Source organism: Neodiprion lecontei, chromosome 4 (genome assembly GCF_021901455.1).
Source record: "Neodiprion lecontei isolate iyNeoLeco1 chromosome 4, iyNeoLeco1.1, whole genome shotgun sequence".
Classification (NCBI taxonomy): Eukaryota; Metazoa; Arthropoda; class Insecta; order Hymenoptera; family Diprionidae; genus Neodiprion; species Neodiprion lecontei.
The window spans coordinates 17,746,492-17,773,529 of NC_060263.1; the positions used below are offsets into that span (position 1 = coordinate 17,746,492).

At 39.1% G+C, this 27,038-nt stretch overlaps 1 protein-coding gene and 1 long non-coding RNA gene across 2 annotated transcripts in view; one reads left to right on the forward strand and one right to left on the reverse strand.

The window, feature by feature from the left end:
- Positions 1–6,336, reverse strand: part of LOC107224541 (poly(rC)-binding protein 3) — a 121,354-nt gene extending 115,018 nt beyond the window's left edge. Inside the window, exon 1 of the mRNA XM_046738358.1 lies at positions 6,070–6,336. The gene's annotated coding sequence lies outside the window, so the exon portion shown is untranslated. The remainder of the gene's footprint in view (positions 1–6,069) is intronic.
- Positions 6,337–8,056: 1,720 nt separating this feature from the next.
- Positions 8,057–24,984, forward strand: LOC124293901. Its single transcript, XR_006903777.1, has 4 exons — positions 8,057–8,235; positions 16,642–16,650; positions 20,139–20,144; positions 24,971–24,984. It is a non-coding gene; the product is annotated as an uncharacterized LOC124293901 (long non-coding RNA).
- The last annotated feature ends 2,054 nt before the right edge of the window (positions 24,985–27,038 follow it).

The window sequence follows — 27,038 nt, forward strand, 5'->3', positions numbered from 1 at the left end:
CGAAATGAAAATTAGTTTTCTAGCCCTTACCGGAAAGTCTGGTATCCGTTACTATTCTTTCTCGTTACGATCACTGTTGCTATATTTTCTTGTAACTTTTGGGAAAATTTAATGCTTGCGCGGCAATAAATTGACGTTAAAGCCTTATTAAACTAAAAAAGTAGAGTAAACCTCACAAACTGATTTTGCGTTGCAATTACCAAAAAAGGGTCGACGATAGCGCAAAATAGTTAGGTGTACCTCGTTTTTTGTAATTCCAAGATTATTCACAGTTTTTTTAACGATACCTGTTTTACTGAATTTTTCTAGTTACTGTAACAAATGAAATATTTCTCAGTGTAGGTTATGTTTTGAGGTAATTTTTTTTTTTTCAAGTCAGACAAGATTTCATGGTCAAATTTGTATTGCTTGGCATTTATTGAAATTAATTTGTAGTACTATTTTTATTTTTCAATTCTGTAGAATGAATATTGTAAACTTTATCGGTTGCACGGCCACTTCACTCTGTGACCCCAACACAACGTATAATTTATTCTAGATTCTTAAACCTCAGTATATCGGAGAGACGTAATTTTCGTTCCTTTATCTCTCTCTTGAATTTTGAAAATAAGAAATGTCAACACAAATAACTTTCAAGTAGGTACCTCAAAAACTCGCAATTTCATTCATTCTACCCTGATTCTACTATCCATTTAAGTTTTTGAATTAAGGTATCATATCCTACATTGTATAAACTTTTACATTTTACTAAGCTTGATAATATGTCTGGAAGTGTTTCGGCAATTCACCGGGATCGCAAGTGTTTTCGGGGAAGATTAGATTGACGTGTATTTTGGGACAGCCGTCGATTTCGTGGAGTAATTTGATTTCATCAGCATTACCTTCAACATTATACGTCTAACTGCCATGCGGGGGTTTCGAATGGAAATCAATATTGACTTGAATTCGACTTACGCACCGTAGCGCGAAGGCTGTTCTCAAAACCGATGTAACAAAAAAGAGCGCCGGCAAATAAATTGCCTTTTCTTTCAGAAAAGAAAAATTTCGTTTCGGTCTCAAGTGTTTGTGAAAAAAAAAAAGAAAAGAAAAGTGATATGAGATAATGTGAGAAAAAAAAGTTACAGCACCATGTTTTGCGTTTAAAATAAAAACTTCAACACTCCTTACCTCCATGTGTTGAAATTCTTCTGGGTTTTCACAATCTTTTTTTTATGGAACATCGTTCACAAAATTATAAATCGATTTTTTTCAACTCAGAAGATAACGAAATCTTTGTGGCAAAGTTCATTGATCATATTGTATTGTAGAATATATTTAGGCTAGAGTATAGTAGCAATTATAACAACGAGCAAATTAGCGGAAGAATCGGGAGAACAAAAAATAATCTGAAACTTCGAATACGATAGATAAAAATCGGTTGACGATAAAACAGAATTCAAATGATGTGAACGATTTTCGGAATCCGCAATTTTCGAGAAATATAGTAGATAACAATGAATAAAAAATGACATGAATATTGTGCAATCGTTTCTCTAAAAATGAATAAGTGTTAGATAATAGAGATTATCTGAGAAAACAAATTGAAATAGAATTTTATCACCGTGAAAATCTGCAGTGCCGGATGGAGATTGCTGATGGATTGCTCTTACATATATTAAATATTATTCATCAGATTGCTCTTACATGCTGGCGGAAAATTTTTTCGCCCGTATTCGCGGTGTGTAGGTGATGAAATTTCTAGCCTGCGACGACGTTGACAGTATAATGACGTGTATATCACTCTATATCTTCTTGGCACGCTGGGACGTGTTATACCGGTGCCTTTTTGCCCACGTAAAAAGTGATCTGCTGGTGATTTTTATTATCGTCATATTGTGACGCGTAAATTATATTGTGTGAGGGAAATTTATCCCCCATTTCAAAGGATATTTGATGTATTACGTAAGATGCGATGAAAAGGAGTTTACGAAATGGAGCTTTCAATTGTTGTTGGAATAAATCTTAAAGTACCAGAAAACACGAGCATAAAGTGAAACTAAAAGAAATAACAAATACTGTAGGTGATCTGCTTCGTTTGCAGAAGACACGATTGCCTTGAAATTTATTAAAGTTTAAGTCGTTTATAATCGAGGAGTCAAGGATCTCAAAAGTTGCGTGCTACTTCTGATTTATTCAAAGACAGGACTAATTTTTGCCAGACATTTCCTAATGTTACCAATGAAATTGTTTTAAATAATTAATTTGTGGTATATTGAGTCTAGATTGACGAGAAAAGGTTGCGTGTTACTGAATTCTGTGAAAACTAATCCAAAATATGACGAATCATTATTGTTTGAAGATGTTCGTGAGCCCGTTATTCGAATTTGCTCGATTCGAAGCAATTATATGGTCAGAGTATTGTAGCAGTGTACCAAACGAGTATGTTCGTGACACAATACAGTTTTTCTAAATTCCAATAAAACTGAATCATTTTATAGAATAAATAGGAATCATACTCAAAGAATTTTCCCCCCCAATCCGTATGGTGACAAACATATTTCAACTATGATTACCAGATTCTTGTTCATATTGTTGTATCTACGTCGAACACATATATCTAGACCCAGCAAATAGATTGTTCGAATCAAACGTCTGTATAAGTACTCGTGCACGTATATGATGAAAGAATGGGCTGAAAGTCAGCAGATTCAACGCTTAACTGCGCATGCGCGAGCTTCGTCGAATTTTTCTGCAGGTTGGCCACCTTAATTAGCTTCGGCTGTCAAACGTGGTTCACGGAGTTAACGTAAGTGATGCGCATTCTTAAGGCCAAGCAGATCTGAGTAATAGTCAATGTCACGATTTCGGCAAGGCTCGACAAACTTTTGAGTCACCGTAACAACATAATTTCAATCCACCACTCGTCGCGTGAGAGTTTAACCTCTAAACTGAAACGTGATTTTCGCGTCTTGGTTTTATTTGACCATTTAAGGCACTCGAAGAATTTTGAAAAAACCCTGGCCAGTTCTTCGAGGATTCTAATTGAAGATCCTATAGTATTGTTTTTTTTTTTCATTTTTTATCCATGCAGTGGGGAGAAGCCGTGTGCCTTTTTTTCATAAAATATACACGCAAAAAGAAATCATGCGAGCACAAAACACCACACGTTTCACTTTAAAGGTTAACGCCCCGCTCCGAGTCAAGTTGGCACCACTGCCTTACATACGATCCCGCCGGCCAATAGAGTTTCAATATCTCGCGCATGCGCAGTCGGCCGCTCAGCCTTCCGCGAGTCACGCCGCTTACTTTCGGAGCATATTTTGCTATATGGAGCGAGCCGTATGGAGTCGGTGAAACGGAGGGCATGCCAACGTCACGTTGGTGAGACTGACGTGTGACACCACGTGGTGTATTGATCGTCTGCGCAGCTTCCGTGAGAGCCGTTCTCCACCTGCCTTTCAGTATCCTTCGTTCCGCACACTTGCAAACTTGGAGGCTTTCACTTATAACACACCGTGAAACGCGTGCATCCACCAACCCCAAACCCTGCAGCGTTGAACTCTTGCGCCTATTTCTACCGCCCTCTTTTCCATCCCCCGTCATACGCCTGCATTATATCCACATCTGAATATCCACTGAATTGTAAGTAAGTGCCGTGGATGTATGCGTATTGCAATTAGTCAAATTATTAGAGAATGTAGTAAAAGAGAAACAGAATACCATTAAAGGGATGAAAAAAATAGTCCGCGAGTGGTCGCGATTTCATTAACTAATTGATTCGCTCAACTACGCTGTGGAGCTTCTTTCTCGTTTCTTTATTAGAATCAGTGCAGTTTTGCTTTGATGTGATGAATTTCTTTTTATCATCGCATTTTGGCAATTTCATTTAATATCCCATTTTGTATCCTAAACTGAATGACTACCAAATACTTCGTACTCAAACTATTTTCAATTTTTTGAGTATAAAATGAATTTTTACCCAGTCAATGGAAAATTCTACGGATTGATCATTCATTAGTTAAAAAATTCGTTAGATTTCACTTTCTAAACCCCGTATTCACCATTTGTTTTTATTGGACCGGCCGTTATCGTTTCTAAAATGTAATATCGGACGGTAAATTTGGATTGCGGAAATAAAATATTGCTTCCACCTACATCGCTTATTTATTCTCGACTTCAGGTTTAATCGTCGATGAAATTTATTCTCAGTGGAGAAACGAAAAGTAAAATGAAATTGAAATAAACCAATTTAGCTTTCAAACGAAATGGCTGGTTAATTTTGTTAAATTTTAATTAGTAAGGTTAAAATAAAATACTACGGTGCAGATTAATACCGTTGAAATTTAATCACGTGGAAAAGTTTGAAAATTAGTATAGTTGAACTGGAAAACAATTAGCTTTACATTACAAATTTTTTTTCTGCCTTCACGCGTTGTGAAATTTTTAAAAACGACCGCATAATTTCGTAAAAATTTCACGAACTCTCCGAATCAACCGAACAAGATAAAATAAAAGTCTGTAACAGCGTGCATCTACCTGGAGTCAAGGATGCAGAATCTTTGTCAAAGAATAAAAATAAATGAAAATTCTTGGATATAATTTAAGATTCATCCAATAAATACTGTAGTGATATAATGAAAAAAAAGTGATCTGGACCGATCCAAACTATATTATTCCTGATAAAAAATATTCGAAAGTTAGGTTTTTACGAATGCAGTGGAGAATTTTCATGCACAACTAGGCGACTGGTTGAAATTAGTGAATAATTCCTTTCATGCTTTATGTAGTTTGTCGTGTATCTATATGGCAGATGGAACCGTAGACACGATGCGGGGCATGGCCAGATTGAGTTACGTGTTTACCGAGTCCCGGAGCATCGTGTGTGCGGACAGGTGAATAAATCAAACACAGCCTCCGTTGATGATAATTGCTGCGAGGTCGCAGTTCCATTGTCCCAGCTTGATTGAATCTTATGGATTTTGAGAGCTCGCGGGCTAATTCACCGGCAATTTGAATGAATCCCTGCTTTCCCCAGTCGGCCAGATAATCTGACATTTCTCGAGGTAAACAGCAGCGCGTGGCGCGCTTTTTGAAAAAATTGGCTAATGTCTTGGATTTTTCACTTATTTGAATTTATGAATGAGAAACGAATCGGAAAGAATTTATGTTCTTTCGTAAATATCAAGAATAACACTGATCCGAGAAAAATAATTTAAGGGTATGTTATGCAAGGCGTCGACTGAAAAAGTGACTGGAATCTGGGACATTATGTCTCGACAACCAATTATGAAATTCGATTAGGGTTAGATTCATTTCGAAATGTGTAGAATAGTTTTATTTGAATAAATTTCTCGTCGAAATAAATAATTGGGAAGCATTCTTACTGACAATAACGTTTTGACTTTTGCTTACCGACATATTTTGCATTGCTCACGATAAGAACCTATTTACTTCAAATTTGGAGATAGTATTCACGGATATTTTATCTTCTTTCCCATTATCTGACATTCTTTTCCAACGAAATGGCGACCGTTTGAAGTGGAATTCGGTTTTCCGTCCAAGGTTTACTGCTTCTTCATCTAACTGACAAAAGTTGTTATGACAGAGGAAACGTGAAATCGTGAAAAAACTCGATAAACCGTTTCATATTACTATCACGAAATTTCAATTTTTGTTTAAACGTTTTTGAAATATCGTGCTCACTGCAAAACCTGTCACTGAACGAGATTGTTGACGTTATTATCAATAACAATGCTTCCTATTGATTGATGCTGATTAAAAATATATATATATATATAAATGAAGCTCGATCCACGTACTTTTGAATAAAATCAACTCCAATCGAATTGGATCATTGGTTAACGAGATATAAGACCTGAAATTCACCATCTTTTTCTGCCAACTACTCGTAGAAATTCTTTCCATCAGATGAAATGTATACAATAGTAAAGGAAAATTCGACTTTACTTGTATTGTTTCATTGAAATAACAATTTAAACCAAAATCCAAGTACTGAAAACAGTGCTCCAATTTTTTCGCGATGAGTTTAGAAGACGAAATGAATAAAATTAATCATAATCATATCCTTACCTTCGCAAGTGAAAATTCCTCTTTCCCAGCTCCAGCTTGAATTGACCTTGAAGACCGGGGTTGGTCTGCACTGATAATATTTATTTCACACAATATAATCTCACGGCGTTTGACAACCGGGGCGTGTTTTTAACTAGGGTTAATTACAGACTTCACGATTTGGCCAAATCTACGAGTTTTCGAAACAGACGAATTACTGTCGTCGCGATTAGCGCTGGAAATAGGTTAGCTTTGAAATATTTACTCCCGGTACGACGAAGAAGTTGAGATGAAACAGTGGACAATGAGTCATTAGGAAAGGCCAACTTTAAAGATGAGATGAAAGAAGGGAAAAATCAAAGCGAGAGAAAAGAAACACAGAGATAGAGAGCGTGAGCGAGAAAGAGGTAGAGAGAGGGGGGGAAGGGGAAAAGAGTGGGACGGATGAGAAATAGCGAGACACAATAGCTCGTGGAGAAAGAGAGACAGAGAGACAGATAGATAGATAGATAGCAAGAGAGAGAGAGAGAGAGAGAGCAAATTTCCGAGGGCGAGGTGCGCAGGGGACTATTTTGGACACTGTGCCAAATAATCCTCCAATCAGCGGAGATCCGACCGCAAGCCGTGACCAGCCAACTGAGCTATATTTTGATACACCGTTTGTTGGCCGGCACTCTTAAAGTCCATTTAAATAACTATTTATAGCGAGCAAGCCTTATACCAAGGGTAGAACCCGTAGATGGGATTTCGACGTGATGCTGCACCGAGAGTAACTTCTAGTTCTGGCTGCTACACAGCCCGTGATTATATTTTCGTTTCTTACCATTAACAAAAAATATTGTTCCGGGTAGAAGATGAAAATTACTTGGCTCTAACTAGGAAATCAAAAATCCTTTACCGTTCTTTTAAATTTTTTTTCATTTTTCTTATCTCATGCTATATCTTCTTGATACGAGTGAAAAATTTAACCAGAATAATAAAGTAAATTGAAGAAATTGATTTAATGTTGCAATAATCGGAAAATTTATAGTATTGATAATTATCCGCAAACTAGTTTCTTGCGCCTTGAACCTTCAATGGTTAAAGCTTAGAACGTAAGTTTTATTAGAATTATCTAGTTAAGTACAATGAAAAGGAAATCTCAATCGTGAAGATGCAAGTGTGGAAATCGAAATGAAATGGACAGCAGGACGGAAAATTTTGTCGTGCTTAAAAACGAATTTTTCCACAAGCTTATGACGGTCGTTAGACGAGTTAAGTGCGCTAATCGATCTACCGCGCATGCGAAAAGGCGGGCAATTTGAAAGGCTGCACATCAAAGCGGTGCGTCATCATTCTCGGTAAGTCAAGGGGGATGATCACTGACTGTCAAATCACGTCCCTTATTTGCATAGGAATTTAAGTTTATAAAATAAAATAAAATTAATTCAGTGTTGAAATTGTGTTTTTGAAAGGAATCTAATTGCCGTTTCGAATTCGCGGGATTGGGAATGATAGCAGATAATAATCTGCCAACGCTGTTTATACTGTTGAATATTTCTGCTGGATTTCCGAATCTTTCCTGAGATATGAATAAGAAATTTTGATTAACAGTGATTACAGCTCGACTGAAAGAATAATTTGTTCATGCGCTAATGGCGCTTGCTAGAGTTATCTTAGCCTCTAACAAGGGGAGTGTCAAACTTGGGAATCACAGATTTCCATCACTTTTATATATATTGTAGGGCAGGGTCCCCTCAATAAATATATAAAGCGGCAAGACGCCATTCGTTTTTATTATTGAGAAATTTCAACTCAAAGTTCTGTATGTAACTTAAGTAGAAGGAACCTTTTTACCGGTTGCAGCAATAGTTCCGTGGCGTAGCGGTAACGCTCTTGCTTACTGAGCGACTTTATTTTTGATAATATTGATTACTTTGTTATTATAATTATTACAAATCCTATTTTTACCATTTTTTGTATTTTTTCCTAACTTAAAAATAAAAAAACAATTTATAGAAATATTAATTATTAATTATTTATTTTTGTATTAAATAATTTATAAAAAAAAAAAAAAAAAGTAACTCTAACGGAACTTGAACAGCCGTTCGGTCTCTCAGTAAGCAAGAGCGTTACCGCTACGCCACGGAACTATTGCTGCAACCGGTAAAAAGGTTCCTTCTACTTAAGTTACATACAGAACTTTGAGTTGAAATTTCTCAATAATAAAAACGAATGGCGTCTTGCCGCTTTATATATTTATTGAGGGGACCCTGCCCTACAATATATATAAAAGTGACGGAAATCTGTGATTCCCAAGTTTGACACTCCCCTTGTAAGTAACGGCGCACAGTGGGCTAAAATAGAAAATTTGCGAACATTTAGCGTAAAAATTTTATCGTGAACTTGAATATATTTTCAACCTGAATCATCGCATACTTAGCCAGACGTTCTGACAATGAGAAATTTAACTTTCAATTTGTTTCACGAATTACGTACAAGAATTAAGCATAATATTTTTTTTCATTTTGACCTAAATTTTTAACAAATATAAATCGAATCAACGAAATAAGGATCCATTAGTGTTTTAAACAAAGATTCAAGTCGAGTTAAAAAATTTCATGTACGATTGCGATCTACCTGGAATGAAGTACCTTCTTATCACCAAAGTTTCACGTAAAAATACGTGCAATCTTCTGGGTATTTAGCGCAAGTGAATTATTAACTAATCTATAATCCTAAAGGTTAATCAGATGAGATAGAGATATTCGAATAGATCTTCAGAAGGTGTTTCAAACAGTAAATTGTAGTCAGTGGACTCAACAAGCTGATGAAGGATAGTGACTGTAATCAAGTATATGATACGAATATCATCATCGTACACACGAGGTGTGCAGCATAAGAGTTAATTTTGGGACCTAACTGTTTGCCTATAATTTGTAGAAAAGACAAGTTGTAAGAAAAAACAAATTACGTCAGACTTGTTTCACCCTCATTCCCTGTGCAAAATTTTCGAGGAGTTGGAAATCCTCCAATTGGAGTATACACGAGATGAGAAAGTCGCGCGAATTCAGATGACATAATTTACAGGCTCCTGATGTCGTTTTAAACCATCCCTAAACCTTCTTCACAATAGACTTTATTTAATTTAAATACGGACTACATAGGTCTACGAAAATTTTTGAAATTCTTTCTCGACACAGCTGTTATTCAGTCATTTAAATCGCACGAGAATTAATCACGCAGCAACATTGTACAGTATATGCCGCGACATTTTACGATTCCGGTGAAAAAACAACGAAGCGTTATCGGCCTGGATATATCGTAGAATATTAATACGTGTACGTTAAATTGTTCACCCATGTGACGCACACACCGTGATGACGCCTGTTTGCCTGGCTCTAGATTGTGGAGCAAGGGGCTGAGGATGAGGGTTTGATATGCAAACCGCTTATGGATGTAGCCGGGTGTTATACACGAGTGTTCGAAAAGCCGGGGAAACAGTGCAATGGAAACTGGAAGCCGATAATGTCAGCGATGCATTTCCCACAGTCGCTCCTTTGGTGGAAACCGAGTATCGAGCCGGACGTGTCTCCGCTATACCGGGCATATTCACAGCGTTGTGGTTATTTTATCCATTTTGTAACCACGCGAGCGACAAGACGTCGGAAGAGCTGATAACTTCCCGGTAAAACTAAAGGGAGAAGGAGGAGGAGACCAGCGAAATACGACGTGAAACGCCGGCGACGACCGAGATTAACTGGATAACTGCATCCTAATCTCCAGTCCAAGAGTCCACGGGGAAATATCCATCCATGGTTCAATCTTCGGACTAAAAGAAATTCCACCCTCGAGTAACCAGCGAGGGTATCATACGTGGAGTGCCACCAAACTTTTTCCGTGATGACAGGGTGTGCAGCTCGAAATGAAGACACCCTAAACTGGAAGCCAAACTTGAACGCAAGTCCATCACTGTGTTTACTTCATTTTGTCTTCGTGGGAAATTGTGATGGTGGTCTCAGAGAACATCGATTTGCAGATCGTGTAAAGTGGAGTTAATCGAAAGGTGAGATGTGGACATGACTTGGTACACAAAAAGACATTATTTTATTTTTTCTGACTAGAAATTGAAACCATGTTCGAAAATATGCGAGATTGGGGCGTTTACCTGACATCCGAACGTCGGAACTTCCAAGGGCTTCGTGACTTGAACTGACTTCGTATGACGACACGTGACTCCAAGTGACATCGTGACTTGAAAGTGATTTCGCGTGACTTTGCGACTCTGAATAACTTCAAGTGATATCAAGTGATTTCATGACTTTAAGTAACCTTGGGTGACACGAGAGAACATTTTTCGACGGTGTATGCACTTGACTTCAGTTGTGATCACCGGTCCTTTCCGCTTTCTCCGAATAAATGTCAACTAATCAATAAAAATAGAACTTCAGGTGATAGCTGAATGCATTCGGAACTCATCAAAGAAAGAAGTTTTTTCACTGATCAAAGAACAAAGAATTTGACAACCTACAGCTGCAAATTGGCAGTATCCCAATAAGGTAAGGTACGATTAAAATTATCCGAATAAATTCAAGAGGTGCGTCCAGTTCTTCTTGTTCTCCCTTGCATGGAAAACTGCGAAGATTCGGATCACGGGGATCCGGATCAAAGATGGGAGATTGGAACAGTGAACAGAGATCGATGAGTGACTAGGTAGGCTCAAAGGGCTTGGAAGTGTTGAGTGGTAAGCGCCGAGCGTCCGGGAAGTAGGTCCTCCAAATTCTTAGAGTAAAAAATCTCGAATCAAGTGAAAATGAGACGGGGGCCGGAGCAGAAGGGCTCGTCGCACCCTTTTCCCACTTGACTTTCCTCACAGTCAGTCGGAGTTCATGAGAGAAGGTAAATCTGCCCTCCGCGCCAGTCTCATACCATGTGTCACACAACTCAGCCTCGCATTCCCGAATAATCATCCCCAAGACTTGTGAGATCTGCCTTAGTGAAGGAGCTGCGACATGATGATAGGAGTTAAGTAGCTCCCAGGAATTTTCAACGAGGTGTGAAAAACTAGAGAAACTCGAGGTTCCAACACTTTCGGACCAGTCCAGTTTCTCTAATGGCCGGTTATGTGACCAAAATTCTTTAACTTCTCGTTTTGAGAAAAGAACTTTGGAAAAAGCTTTTACTCAAACACGTGCCCAATGTTTTCCAATGTACTAGAACATGTTGTAGAATAATGAAAATCGTAAGGGATGTATTTTGTGCGAGCTTTTAAGGTATCCAAAATATCCGCTCCTGAGTTTCTTTGCCCTGACACAATCGTGGAACAATTGGACCTCTGGCGACGATAATTTAACCCTTGAAACAGCAGCAAACGTACGTAATATAAATACATACTTGGTTCTTCAATTAGACAATGTTTTTTGTTACCAAGCTGATCTTTTGTTTATTCAGGACGTGAAATAATCAACATCTTAAAGGCCTCGAGGAAATAAGGAACCGATAAATCAAGGAAGTAAGCAGCTTATTATTTTAGTTCATGTATTATTAATTTTCAGGTTTTATTTTCTTCCCTCGTATTTTGATTAACGAAATTTTGAGCCAGATAAATTACCATTCGCGTACCGAAACTCGTTATATCCGGATGAATCAATGTTAGATTAAGTTGAAGCACATCCAATTTTGTAGGTGCCTTAGGCGGAGTTGAAAGCTCTCCTAAACTGCTTAATTAGGTATAGAAACGGATGAGTAAACGTGTCGGGAATATTTTTCGACAAGAAAAAACAAGAAGATACACCCATATATTGTATTTTCAAAAGCAACATTGATCATTCTTCCATTGTTCCTACTCTCTATCACCCTCATTTAACCCTCGGAGCTAGTGTCACAAGAAATTTAATCAAAGGTCAACTCTCTAAGTATAATCTATTACTAAATATATTTATATAATTTGAAAAAAAATACCTAATCTATTATTTTCGATACGTGAAGTTGAAATGATTCAATTTTCCCTCATTTTTGGAACGTGTGATTAAAGAAAACAATAATAACGGATAAATAATTCAATTACAATCACTGACAAAATTGAGTGTAGAATTGTTAACTAAACCGTGTCGATTATAATATTGATGAATAGATTAAACAAAAATCAGTTACCCGTTAATTCTGAAAAGTGTAAAGCAGCGCATTTTTGCACCAAATTATATTAAAAAGGTGATGATCGATTAAGCTAACCTTGATTATGAGGTGAAATTCAGTTGGAAGGTAAAAAATTAATGAACAATTACTAAGTAAGGGATAAATTAACGAATTAAATCAAACGGTATTCAATTGCATCAATCTACGAGTAAAATTTATTGAAAATATTGTAATTGTCGAAGATCTTGATCCTCCGTGCAAGCGTGAAAAGTGAATACAGCGAGGTAACAATCAAATTCCATTTAAACAAACCAATATTTCATTAAGGATTAATTGAACGGGATTTCATTGGTACTTGTAAAACTTTGTAAAAATATGCTATAAAACTTCACTTTAATGTACCCGTCGAAGTGAAAGAACATGTGATTAAAACATTTCAATGAGTAGATACATAAATTTAAAAGAGTTCAAGTACCAATCTCATGAATATTCGCAATTTTTTTCATCGAGATGTTCCATGGGATATTAAACACAGGGTGGATCAGTCTGCGTGTATAAAATTTAAGGTACATTTTTCGAAAGTCTACCTGAATTTCGGCAACTGTGCATTTTACAGATCGACGACCGTTCGTTTTTTAGGGTTGGCCAAATTCTCACTCTCTCGAATCATTTATCATGAAAAAATTAATGTCCGTGGATGAATGCAGGTGGATTTACCCCATGTTGAATTGAATTTCCCACAAATTATCTCCACGAAATAACCCGGTACATACTTACGGTAAATAGACTGAAGTTTTCATTCCGCATTCCTTAACATATGTATAATAAAGATTGGTTCTATTTCCAAAACGAGCGGCCGTGGAATTTCAGGTTTCAATCAGAAAGTACCTACTTGAAAAAATACAAATAACACCCGGCAACTCGGCATCAAACTAAATATCCAATTATGAAGTCGGTTGCTGACTAGCCAGACTCTCTTAGAGAGCTGTAAGCGGCAGGCAGAAAGCATCCTGGTTGGTTCGCCTGGCCATGTTTAGTGCTGAAGTTAGCTAAACAGAATTACGGCTGTTGCAGGACGTGCGTATAGTCCTAATGGCCACCCGCCATGGCTCGAAGTTTGAATATCTCCGGCGGAACTTTTGCATCAACTGCAACTAGCCGGCAGATTCACCGACGCGGGTTTTCAACTTATGACAAATCGAAATTCTGTAAGACCATCCTCGTCGCTAGGAGATCTACGGCGTGAATGGTATACCCGAAACTATAATAACACGGCTCTGCGAAGTGAAAAACAAAAAAAAAAAAAAAAAACTATTTTCAGCTGCACAAGCTGAATCCAAAAATGATTTCCATTTCCCTCCATCACGTACAATATTCTTGCAAAATATAAGGTGCTTGCATAAAAAAAAATGCATAACAATAATGAAAAAAACCATCATTTTTTACAGTGACGTAAACAATATTTCGTAGAAAATTAACCAAACGATTTTTTTATGAAATGTATTTAACATTACGTGTTCATTCTTTTGACATGTGAAACCTTTTCTTATTCTCTTTGATACACCTCCGAAGACACTTCGGCTTTCCATTTACGGTTTCTCTGTTTGTACTTATTCTCGAGTCTCATTCTAACAAACATTTAATGGAAGCAAGAAATCTCTTTTGCATAGGATTTTTAGAATCAAATATAGGATACCAGATTTCGAATTACCGGGAGTTTCACTCTAAATGAACCTACACATATGAGTTCAAGAAAAAAACCTGACGTGATGGAACTTTTTGAGTATTTTTCACAGTTTTCGTAGGTAAAAATCTACAAGAAAAGTGTAAAAAAAAGACCTGTGCAGTATTTTTGTTGCAGACCTATGTAATTATCAAGAAGGATTTTTCATTGCACAAGGAATCATTTTTTTAACTTTCAAGTCGGAGAAACTGAATGCATCTCATTTTCTAAAAAACAAAAAAAAAAAGTTTACTACTGTTCAAATATTCTGGAACTGCTGTAAAGACTCTATAAAAATTTCGATTCAATCTGAATAGGTACTTCAACGTATATCGTTTATTCGTTATTCTTCAACTGATCGACATGTTTGAAAATTCGATACATGGCTTTAGAATTCTTTTCGTTTTACGTCTTAAGTGAGCACGTACACAGCAAATTTGGGATTTCCTGCTGTTGCTTGGTGAGAAGAATGCAAACAGCGAATGTGAGGTAATGGTACCGTTGAGTAAATATACGAGGATTCCACACAAAGTTTGTATATTAATTCACCGCGACACCATTACGGCATTACTTGGATAATTGGATTTTGGCTCAGCGAGAAGACAGATTCGATCCTGCCTTGATTTAAATTGTTTGTACGGAGACTGGGATTTCATAGGTACAACATCTCGAGATTCCGAACCCTCGACGATTTTTTTTTTCGCTTCGTTTTCGTTCTTCTCTCAGCAACGTGCGAGAGAAAGTTGTAAGGTTGTTAAAAGCCCGTGTCACTTACGGCTCAGTTTGCGAAAGCCTCAGATAATCGTCTAAGCCATTCAGCATATTCATCGCGGCTTGCGAGCTTGCAAATGAGGAGAGAGAACCTGGAGGTCTACGTTTTCGCGCGAGTACCTAATCCAATTTTGCAAAACTCGATGTGTTTTCTCCGGCTTCCTTTTTCACCCCTGAGGGCAAACAACACGATCGAAGCAAAAGGAAAATACCCGCGTACAGATTGAAAACAAGGCAATAAATTCAATTCGCCGATTCGTTTTTTATGCAGTTTTGTCTTTTATGCGGGGTTCATATTATACACGCGCATCGAATCGAAGGGATGGGGTTTTCATTTTCCAAATATTACAGCTGCGGATGAATTTGTTCGAGGATTGCGAAGCTGTCGGTCGTCGAGTGTGTGCAGATGCTTTTCAATCCGAATTGCGGTTCACCGCGTATAAAGTTATTGATTGATGTATGCGCATGTATCCGAGGCGCTCCGATCCCGATTTCAAATCACCTCTGCAGGTTCATTGTTTAGATTTAATACCCAGGCACGAAAATTTATTTCAAATTTAATAATCGGCACTGCAGTTTCTCCGTGAAACAAAGGACACGGTTGTAATCAACAAAGGAATTTCGGAAATTTAACTCTCGATCAATTAGCTGCGACTGAATAATTTCTCTCCGAGTACGATGCAACCAGCATCTGATTATCTCGGCACAATTAAGCCTGGCCATGGCTTCGAAAGAGTGTAAAAAAAACATCTTCGAGTGATCTCTCAACATCGTTTTACAAAACGCGGAGGGTCGACTTCAGATCGCAAACCTATACCTTGTACTCATCGTGAGGTCAAAGCACTTGACATCATTTTCCGCCTATAGAACTACCGCCTGACGATCGGCTTCCGGACCTGTCGCTAAATTGCTCACGTCAGCAATGATTCTGCATCATGCCGCATCATGATTCTCGCTAAGTGAAGTGACTTGAGATCGTCAGAAATTCAGTCTCGGTCGCTAAATGACTAAGAAGGCTCTTACGGAGATGGATTAACGTGGAAGCTGGAATAACAGTTTTTTTGCGATACTTTCATCACCGTGAAAAGGAAAGAGTCTGCTGATCTGTCCGACGAACTTTCGCGATCATCTCGAAAACGGCGGAGTGAAAAATCTAAAACTGACAGGACTTGGCAGCCGAATGAAAAAGTTTTGAAAGACAGGTTAGAAAAAGAAAAAAATTCTGAATAACAAATAATTGACAAATTTAAAACAAAATACATATATAAGCTAGGAAAAACATAATCTTGTATTTAGAAAAAGTATGTGCTTGTCGGTAAAATATTGAGTATCGATTTATTTACAGTAGAACCAGAAGTTCAAATTAAACGAGACATGTTAATTTTTCAGTCCCATCATTTCGTTGTAAACTTCTGTTAGTTTTAGATTGTTACAATGAGCCTATTCGAGAGGTTGAAAAACGTAGAGATTCGTTGAAATTATAAAAAGTGATTTTCGACCGAAACCAAAAGGGTCTCTTATATCACCAAAGGTGATTAAAATTGCCAATTTCTATGTTCAACAAGCTGATGGATGGTCTGGAAAGTTAGTCCGCAAATCACCGATCACCAGATAACTAATTGCATGAATTTCGTGTGGATCATTCGAACGCGCAAGTTTTAGCAACAAGGTGCATAAAATGCTTCTGCATTTCCGATTAACGACAGCGAAGCGAGAACGTGAAACATGTAACAAAACGATTCGCGTTGCAGGTTGCGACGAAGAGTAGGTAAAAGCATTTCAAACGGTCTCAAGCCACGAGCTTTGCCCGCTTTGAAGCTCGGTCGCCGGCAGCGTTCGCAGCACACTTTTTGAAATCCAAAAACACAGGATCCTGCTTCTCTCGTCTCGTTCTTCACGCCTCTAAAAATAACAAAGTCACGCGCCGTGCATTCGCGGTTCGATTTCGCACGACAGCTATTTTCGCACGTCCGCACGCACGGCAGGATCGCAAGGTGCATATTGTGGATCCAGGCATGCAGCTGAGCGCTGTAACGGAGTTACGCGAATGCATATACCGCGTAATTGGAGAGGACTACACCGGCATATAATTAATCGTAGCTCGCTACCATCAACTCGTGGGGAAATTAGATTGCCGAGATGTGTGCAGAGGAAAACTGTCGTCGACATTGACGCTATCCGCGCGCGATTCACATCCACGTCGTATGCGGATTTACTTCTCGCGGCAGCTATTATGACGTGGAAGAGTCGAAACGCGATAAAACGAGCATTCGTTCGACTCCCACAGCTTCCGTGTGCATCGAATTTTGCCTATCCTGTCGCTCTGAGCTGTAGTTGCGAGGGGAAAACCGTTGAACTGTTTCTGCATACTCCTGCGGTGAATTTGTGCTCTCAATGAGAGAGGAATTGCATTATTAAAATTCCACAAATATCTGCTGAGGATCCTCGTCTGCGTGGTTTAAAAACATTCAAGGATCGAGATGATGAGACTAACTTCCATTTACCGTGCAGTTCGACATTCGCGGCTTTCAGATAATTAACATAGTCTCAAGGTCACAAAATGTGTCATTTGCGAACAGAATCTACCATATGTAAATAATGCTGGTCAGTATAATCGACCACTTCACATAAATTGTTGCAGAATAGAGGATGAAGTAAGTTTTGGTCGGATACCAAACGTCAGTGAAATGACGTTGAACGATGTTGAAATATGATAGTCATAAACGTCGGTGGATTGTAAAATCTCATTGATTGATTTTCGGAGAAGTATAATCGCTTATCGAAATCGATTTTCAATCACCGTAATCGGTAATCCGATTTTTCTTTTGGGCGTGAGGGAACGCTGTCTTTTGATGTGAAGAATCTCACATTTTTTCTCTATACAATTTTTTTTTTTTTTTACTGAGATCGTAATTTTGTCGCAAGGATGCGAGTGTGTGTGAAAGTTTAAAAAAAAAGTAACTTTTGAATACGACAAACTATCGACCAGAAAAATTCAACAAGCTTTTGTTACGAGTTTAGAGTGCCATACCGGTGTTTTTGATCCGTGAAAAAAACATCGATAAAAATAAATGAGAATGAAAAAACCGGCAGGATATTTCAGAACTGAAATAAAGCGATCCATCTCTGTACAAAGAATCCGGCAATTAGGTCGGGAATTGCTGTATACGGGGAAAAATAAATTTGAAAAAGGCGAGAAATTCTCACAGCGTATAGAAGAATGAAAACGCCCTAACCACGAAGACGAAGCGAAAGGAGATGGAAAAAAAAAAGGAAAAAGAATAATAAATAAAACGCAAAGAAAGGTGATTTCCTTAAGATGACGCAGCACTCCGACCTCTCCTTAGGACCTATACAAGTTCTTACCGGCGTAACGGAAGCTCGGACAATGAGGCTTTTGTCAGGGTTGTTTCGTGACTCGTTGACACGGTACAGGGTATAAGGTATACGCGTACTTTGCGAAAAAAGGCGGCATAAAATAAAGCGAAATCCTGGTGGAGCTCAAAAATCAATCCCGCCTCCTCTCGCCTCTGCGTGCTCGATGATACCCCCAGATACGCCTACAGCCACCGGCTCGAGGGCTCGGAATCGAGAACTTTCCGGTGCAGGGTTGCTCTCTCTCTCTCCCTCTTGACGGCTCGTTTAAAGTAGCTGACAGCACTCGAAGCATTGATTATTGCAGTGGTTTGTGGGTATAATGTATACCTTGCGCCCTCGCTCAGCAGCGTTGTTCGAACTAATTTCTGTTGGTGTTGAGGTTTTATCGCGCTGGTTTTGCCGTCGATGAAATTATCCCACCGCGTCTCTCGAGTGGGTAAATCAAACATTTTCTATTAGATTCATGTCAATCCTCAGGGATCGCGTCGGTATGAACTTGTGTGTGTGTGTCAAGTGCTGACGGACCTGTCGACAGCTTCTTGGAGGATTTGTTGTTTCATCGATACGACATCGACTTTTATAATACGCTCGTACCGATGCTGCGAACAGCCGCCGGATGTTGGCGAGCACCAAGAATTCGGAATTTTGACAACCTCTGGCGAATCAGATGTGAAGAATCACTGCGGGTTAACCCTGCACCATCAATTTTTCACCACATTTTTAAAACTTGAGCAAAAAGTTATTTTGCACAAGTGATCCTTTATTAAAAATCGAAGAAAATGAAACGCTGTAGGACCCTTCACGATATGATCTATCCGAGAGATGGAATTTAGAAGATTGGGACGTTTTTCACTCTCCGTTATCGGGATAGGTAAAAAAAAAACAAAGTAACGTTACCGTTCCAGGGTTACCTATTCGGTATGAGGCATCTGAATGACATCGAGCATTTTGACGTATTCTGAGTGCTGAATCAATGTCGAACAAGTTTTGCCTTGCAAGCGTCGAGTTTCGTTATCAAAGGAAGGAAGCATGTTCTTAACCGAGTGTATCATTCGTATTCATCGACCTTGGAATTGTTTATCCTTGACTTTAAAATTTAAAATGACATTTGAAAATTGCTCACCACCTCAAAGTGTAAATTAGAAATGCGAATTCAAGACTAATTGAAACAAAATTTCCTCGACAATCAGGAGGAGTTCAAATCAAGTATGAAGCCTGTAAAATATAAGCATGAAAAAAATAAGAAACTCGTGAATTTTTATCTATTGTTATAAAGCCTGATTGTCTATAAATTTAGCGTAAGTACAGTATAGTGTCAACCTGTTCGTTCCAAAAACGTAATGTTCGTTCAGTTCTCATGAATTGAAGCTTATTTTACAGTGGATGAGTTCCTTGTAACAAATTTCATCACAAGACAATTTTTTTCGCAGAGTTTTTAGAAAATTGCAAAACTCTTTTACGCAAAACCATTATAGAGTGTAACGAATAGACATGTGATTTCAGAAAACTTATTACCGGTAATGTGTTATTATAAGTCCTTTCGCAAACAAAATGAGACACCGATCCCTGAACAATAAACATTAAAATTTTAGCAGTTAAAAAACTGAACGACAACGTAACTTTTCTCAATCAGTGATCAGAAGATCTACCTTTTCTATTTGAATGTCCAATTTTCAACCGTTGGCTGGAAATTTCATGTTAAAAGATCCTACAAGTATAAAGTTCAGCTCATTGTCGGTTAACTTCAGCGACACTTTTTGAACCTTGATCTTATCATTTCAATATTTTATTGAATGTTCTGTTGAATTGGAAGAATGAAGGAGACGTGTTTTTCAATGCCTAGGCCAGCTAGACGTCGACTGTCGTCCGATATCGAAGATCAAGTTCCAGTTTCCCGGTTTTCGTGATCTGACTTCTTTCTATGCGCAGCATTTCGTTGGTGCTGCATAAGACCAAGAACGAAATGAAAGAAGAATAAAATAAAAAGTGGGAGAAAGACGGCAGAAAAACACAGTCAGCGAGAGAGAGAGAGAGAGAGAGAGAGTCATGACAGGAGAACAAGAACAACAAGAATAACAAGAAGAGTCGGAGACTGAGAAGGAAGAGGACAGTTCGGAGAGCGGTATATAGCAGTATTTATAGTATGGATTGTGTCTGGCTGGCAGAGGGCCATCGGCGTACGGCCTGTCCATTGAAAGCGAATTAAAAGACGGACAGATCGAAGCGGGTAGTAATAACCCGTTTCCGGATTGGCCCAGAGTCGTCCCGAGCTTTCCTCGAATGGAGAATACAACAAGAGACCGATACAGAAAATAAAAAAAAAAAGCAAACTAGATAAATCGAGGCATCGCTTTCGGCTCCAGTCGTCCGTTTCCATGTGAACATCGTCGACTGCTTATTATTATCACTATTATTGCCCGGCTGTCGTTATTTGAAGTAAAATATTCACGTTATAAATAAAATTCCCCTACCGGCTTCTACTGAGACGCCACTGTACCTTGAATTCTAACACGCGCTTCAAATCGATGGGAAAACAGGTATCCTCTATATATATCCGAAGCCTGTTCGTAATTGGTGTTTGGATTATTTATAGAACCGGCGGAAATACAACGGTTCGCTAAATGGTCAAAAGGGAAGATTAGTTCTTGACATCCACGGGTCACAGACTGGAAGGAATTTGGGATTTAATGGTTTGAAAATTTGGCATTTCAATTAAAATAATTAAGCGATCCACACCTTTATAGTTCCCCCCCCCCCCCCTTTTTTTTTACTTTTATGAACTGGAAATTGTTCGAGAAAATAAAGGTGAACAATACCTGATCCAACGTTCGTGAACCCCGTCATGATATGACAGCTATACTGTGCACAAATGTGTTAGCATTGACTTGAAAAATCATTTATCACTATTGAGAAAACAAAAAGTGAACTGCAGTCTTGATCAAATTTTTAAACATCGTTGTCGATATGCTGTTGGAATTTGCAAACAGTTTGCGACCGAAATGTCATGCTGAATTATTGTGTCCGTCACTGGAATACCACCAGTATTCACTGGTAGTTCATCACTGGGATGCCAGGATCCAGATATGTGCGGCAAGGGCGAGTCCATTATCGGTAGACCATTGGCAAACTGTTTTGTGGCGAGGTTCTGGTCACTTTTGCTGGATTAAATATACCAGGATGTGGTATTTTGCTGTGGGATCTTGGGAGCAGCCGTTCCTCCGTTGAGTGAGATTTATTTCTTTTGAAAAATCGGGTCATCCAAGCGGGATTGACCGAGCGAACGTCAAACGTCGGATTTAGGATAATGCGCCGTTTCTCCAATAATGGATTTCGACCTGCAATTAGACACCTGGAGTTGCTTGTTGACGTCAGGATGCAACAGTTCAATGTGATATCTGGTGCCAACTTCCATTATCAATCGCATACCTCACTCCTCGGACTCAATTATCTAGCGGAATCCACCGAATACTCAATAATTACTGTTCAACAGCAATGGCCAAGTCCTTCTAGTAGTGCAACTCGATTACATCCCGATGAGAGCTAATAATTCATCTTGCGTTAATACCAAAAGAAAAATAAATAAACAAAAAAATACCTGCATTGAAAATAAAACACGACAACGATGGTACGAAACCGTAGGTTAAGGTAAGCCATTAAAATATTATCAATACCTTAAAAATGCTGAGACCCAACCAACTCCTAAGTAGGTCAAGCCATAAATTAAGTTTCAAGATTTGCAAAGGACGTCGCACGCGCCATATTCTTCTGGTTATCAGAGCAAATTACTGGTGAAGATTAGTTATCATTTTCATACTGAATTTTTACCGATTACCCGTATACTCGTTATTCGTCAGGTAATTTGAACAGCGTGACAGCGCAAGAGCATCTGTCGCGCATTGAGAAAAACGCAGGTTGTCGACCTTTTTTCTGCAGTCTGAATCCCAGAGGCCATGAAGAGGATAGCTAAAAGATATACACGAAGGGGTTACATTGCGCGTATAATGCGAGCGCTTGAACCGGTCTCATTGAACACGTTCTCAGTGTACCGCGTCCTCGGCGTCGTCGTCGGCGTCGTTGACGGGAAAACAAGGGAGTCGCGTATATTCCCGTCTCCTTTGTGATGCTGCACTGCGTCAAGAGCGAGGGGAGAGACGTATCCGGAACAACCAAGCAGACAGGATATGGGTGGTGACTGTGCGACGCGTGTGTTCGATAGCAGCACGCATAAGGGTGGTGTGCGTACGTCTGGCAAAAGCAAACAGTGATCCTGCACGCCGTCGAAACCAGGTGAGCCGACGTAAATTAGCTCCAAAAGCATGAACCAGCTTACCGAGATCGGGAGAGAGAACCGGAAGATCCCGCCTAATGAACCAATCCGACTTCGGGTTGCGTAATCACTCCATTCTGCTATTACTGTGCAATCCTACTCACCGATAGGCGGTGGCGAAGGAGAAAACAATGAGGTCGAATAGTGGAAGGGTAAGCCTTTAGTCCTTGCGTTCGGGAGGTGAATTATCCTCCTGCCATTTGATTCGGTGTTACCGATTTGAAGTCGGTACTTTCATTGCTTTCCTGGATCATCGCGATAGCTGGAGGAAAGATTGTTGTTCAGACTGACGATGCTGACCTGCGTGAATTTGATTTCGTACACCAAGTCAACGAAATCCTGTGGAGTCGGTTGATATTGATTAAAATTTTTCGAGATCATTTGCGGTCTTTTGAAACTTTGTGAATTTCTTTGGACAGTAAATCAAATCATGGAGATCATAGCAGAGTTGGTGGAATCGTTCGGCAAAGAGAAGATGGACGTGGTAAAAATTTCGATAAACAGTACATGACCATGTATTATAATGCGTAATGAACTTGGACTAATGAAAGAGACAGAAGAAGCGAAAGAACGAATTGATGTTTACTCAAATACAACTTGGAGTGAAAAAAAAAAATTGAAAACCAGAAATCAAGTTTATCTAGTATACGGGACCTGTTCGTTGAACAACCGAGAATGCTTTGAAATGGGCGAAAAGGAAAAGCAAGGAAGAGTATATAGAGATGACGGAAATGGAAACTAAATTATCGACGGAGGGGTTTCAGGTCGTCTTGCGAAGAGTTGACGGGTCGATTTACGAGTTCTGAGCCCGTCACCGACGCGGAGAAGAGAATCAGATAATAATTCCTTCGTGGTGGGAAACGAATTCCCCTGCTGGTTGGTTGCTTATATCCTCGGAAGGGAAAAGATGAAAAAAGTGAAATGAAATGAAACTCATCTGGTGAAGCATCGGAGGAACCTGACCTATGTCACACTTGTACATGTGCTCCGTTTTGTGGATTTGCTTCGACACAGTTTAAACATTGCTTAGCATGAAGTTCTATTCGTGAAACACCTCAGAAAAACACAAATTTTTTAATTTTATGACACCGTTACTTCAGGATATTAAAAAGTCTGTAGAAATAAAAATGTAAAATAAATCTCCAAAGAACGCAACCGAAGCTAATCGACTGAAATTCAATTGAAACAATTTCTTTGATTGGAAAAAAATTTTAAATACGATATTTCAACTGAAAACACCTTATTAATAACGTTAGATAAATTTTCTTTATTTACTATCCGTTTTACCGAGAAATTTATGTAGTTCGTCTGGTTTTGTTAAAGAATAACTGACTTTATTCTTTAACAAAATTCTTTCTCCAGTTAATAAAAAAAAAAAAGTTCGATACATACAACTGTTGTAATTCGTAGATAACAAAGTTTTCAGTGATTATTAGTAAAAATACATAATTGTTTACCAAAATCTAAATAACAGACGATTTTTGGAGAGTTAGCTTACTGATAAAATCAACAGACCAAACGTTAAACTATTCATCATAATCGGACAAGTAATGTGAATCTTTCGGCAGAAGAATAGTTAAATAATGTAATCAGGCACCGAGATCCAATTAAAGTTGACGAGGACTTTTTCAGTTACTTGTAATTAGAATATAGCTTCAATGGGACGTGTTAAATCTTTGTTTTGTCAGGGTTTTCCAAAAAAATTTTACCCAACTGGACGACCCTTACATCCCTAATCATTCATCGATTCGTATGTTTGTACATCGAATCTTCAACATTATCGAAAAAATTGATTGCATGAAGCAACAAACTACAACGTCATGTCGCTTTTATTATTTGGTACAAAATCGATTACTCGTCGTTCCATTTTTCCATGATGTGTGCGATCACACCCAGAAGTGTTCTTAAATTTCTATTCAATACAGACGAACTTAGAACTTGAAATAATTTCACATTGCTGCAAGGACGACTAAAACCAGAATAAAACCCGTCATGCAGTTTGAACCGGTCAATTCAAGACATTAACGTCCATCGCTGGCGGTTGCCACATCGTAGTTTTTCACAAACTGATCACGAACCAGTTCTTACAAGATAAGCAGCTGAAGAGAAAGATGAAGATTTCGAGTTTAGCCCGTTCGCCCATTGAGCATTACCCGTTTGCTGGGCCTCGAGCTCCACTCAAAGGTGTGGCTCTCTCGAGGTGCAACCTTGTCAACCGTTCCTCAAAGAGGCCTCGACTCAATCGCACTTCCGGCCACCGGCTCTCGACGCTGAGGGTATCCTGCATACCGAGAGGAAACTTTGAAAGTTAGCAGATATTCCATATTCAAATCTGCAACGGCAGGGGAGTCGATTACTTACTCAAAACGAGATATGGCCTGTCAAGTAACCTCCCCTGTGAAGAACCGATTCGAAATCACGTTGTTGCGATGACTCATATCAGAAATCAATCGTCAGTCCGTTGACAAAAACAATTTACCAAGTATTCGCGAATAGCTACATTCAATTATTTGAAATCTGTTTACTGTAAGCTAAAAAAAATTGGTGACATGCAAAAATGCCGAGGATGGAACACCAAACTATAAAATATCAAGGACAAAACACATAAGCGTCTGAACACCAGATGACAAAATTCTGGTACGTTGTTGTTCGTGTGTTTCGACATCTGGTATCTGGTGGTCGTAGACATGTCGTTGGCATTCCGTAGCTTGGCTACTTGACTTGATACCAAAAAAATTCGCGCACCTGCATAACCTCCCAGAGCCAAGTTGATAGCTGAAACTTACGACGGCTAGCCTGCACGAATATCCCACAAAAATCACCCATGTGCCGTTGTTACGCTCATTCTGTTCAGTTTCGCAGCTTCCTCTCGGTACAACCATGGAGAGAAGTTACCGTGCGATCAGGGAATGGATCGGTGCCTGGAAATTGATAGACGTTTAAAAATTACCCCGTGTAGTCGCAGGTTTTATGATACAATAGGCAACACGTCGACAGGATGGATCTCGAATCATCCTGCGGCCATGGCCTGAGTTTCGAACGTCGCGTCTGACGTACGGCCACAATTCAATTTGCCAGCCTGATCCTCGCTGCCGCGTTTATCCGACGGGTTCCTTCCTCTCCTGCCGTCGGGCTCGTGTGGCTGTATGTTCACCCACACTTGATCACTCCGGGATCATGTCGAAACGCATTCTGATCACGTAGATATACGTGACATCGATACGTCACGCGTCCGGAACGCTACAAAATGTTCCGACGAAAACAAAATTTTAGCCGTATTGAATGGAACTACGTCGACGGTTCGCCAAACTTTTTTTACTCGATTGTTTCATTGCTACAGTAAAAGTTTTTGTTTACTACTTCAATTATATTCTGCTCTTTGAATTTGTCTTTTACAGAAGGTCAAATCCGGGTATTACAGGCTTTGGAAAACGAGCGGAATTCAATGTAATCGGAATGATGGCAATCGACACATTTTTATTAATTTGTGAAAATCGTCTGAAGTGATTTGATGCTAAGTAGACGAGATTTGAAGTCCTGTACACTTGATTCCAAATCACTGAGCACTCGGTCTTGATACGAAATTAGGAAGACCAAAAATCACCGAGGAATTAGTCGAAATCTATCGATTCTTGCGATCACTCCGATATCAGGATTGGATTAACGTGACTCCAGAGCAAAACACTACGTGGCTCGATGTGTACAGATACTAACGAGTGTGCGAAAGAGCTCGTAACGGAGGGAAGCGGCCCGATACGTAGTCACTTGGCAATTTCATTGCGGCTGAGAGAATCCGGGTCTTTGATGCTCGTCGATCGGCATCCAGGCCAATGAACGTATTAATACCTTACCTTTTTGGATTCAAGTCCACGTGTCTATAATATTCCTGTGGTTCGAAGGTGTGAGTAACCGATGATGGCGCATTGCGTCTGTGCTTGTGCATCTCTCGTGTAATAACGACAAAGAGATATTTACGGGACGGACGGATGACCACCAAGAGCAATATCCCAACGCCAACCCCAACTCCAGTCTTCTCCTCGACTCCTTTGTACCTTGTTCCGTACTGGATGTGTTTGAGTGCTTGCCTTTTTCCATCCTCTGCATCTACTGTTCCGTCACATTTGTCACCTTTCCAAATTTCGGTACTGTGTCTTTGGGTGAATGGTTCATGAAAAGATTATCCCAGTGACCGAAAATTCCGACGTGGATTAAGGCCGGGGTTCAACTAGTCTCAACGTTGCTCTTCATGTTTACTAACTCCGTTAGTTATTGAGGTTTCCAGTGAAATTCGAGACACTATTTGAAGATTGAAAGGGACCGAATGTCTGGATCAAAACTTAGGAACCGAGAAAAAATCGTTTCAATAATCATCAGGAATGTTATTTGCTCCGACGATGGTGAACGTGATTGGAACACCGCTTCAACCAAGTAATAAAAATGAAATAGGTAATGTTGGAAGAGTTTTCGTGATAAAGACATTTAAAAATATCAAACTCTGGTGAATCTGATACGATTCTATTCTAATGTTTTACACACGTTCTGCTTACTGAACCTTTCTTTTAAGATGGCCTACATTACAACGTAGTTACAATGCGTAAATGTAATTGTTGACGAAGATTCGTTGTACCCTACCTGAAAAACTTTTCTTTTATCCACGCTGGGGATAACTATTTCTGA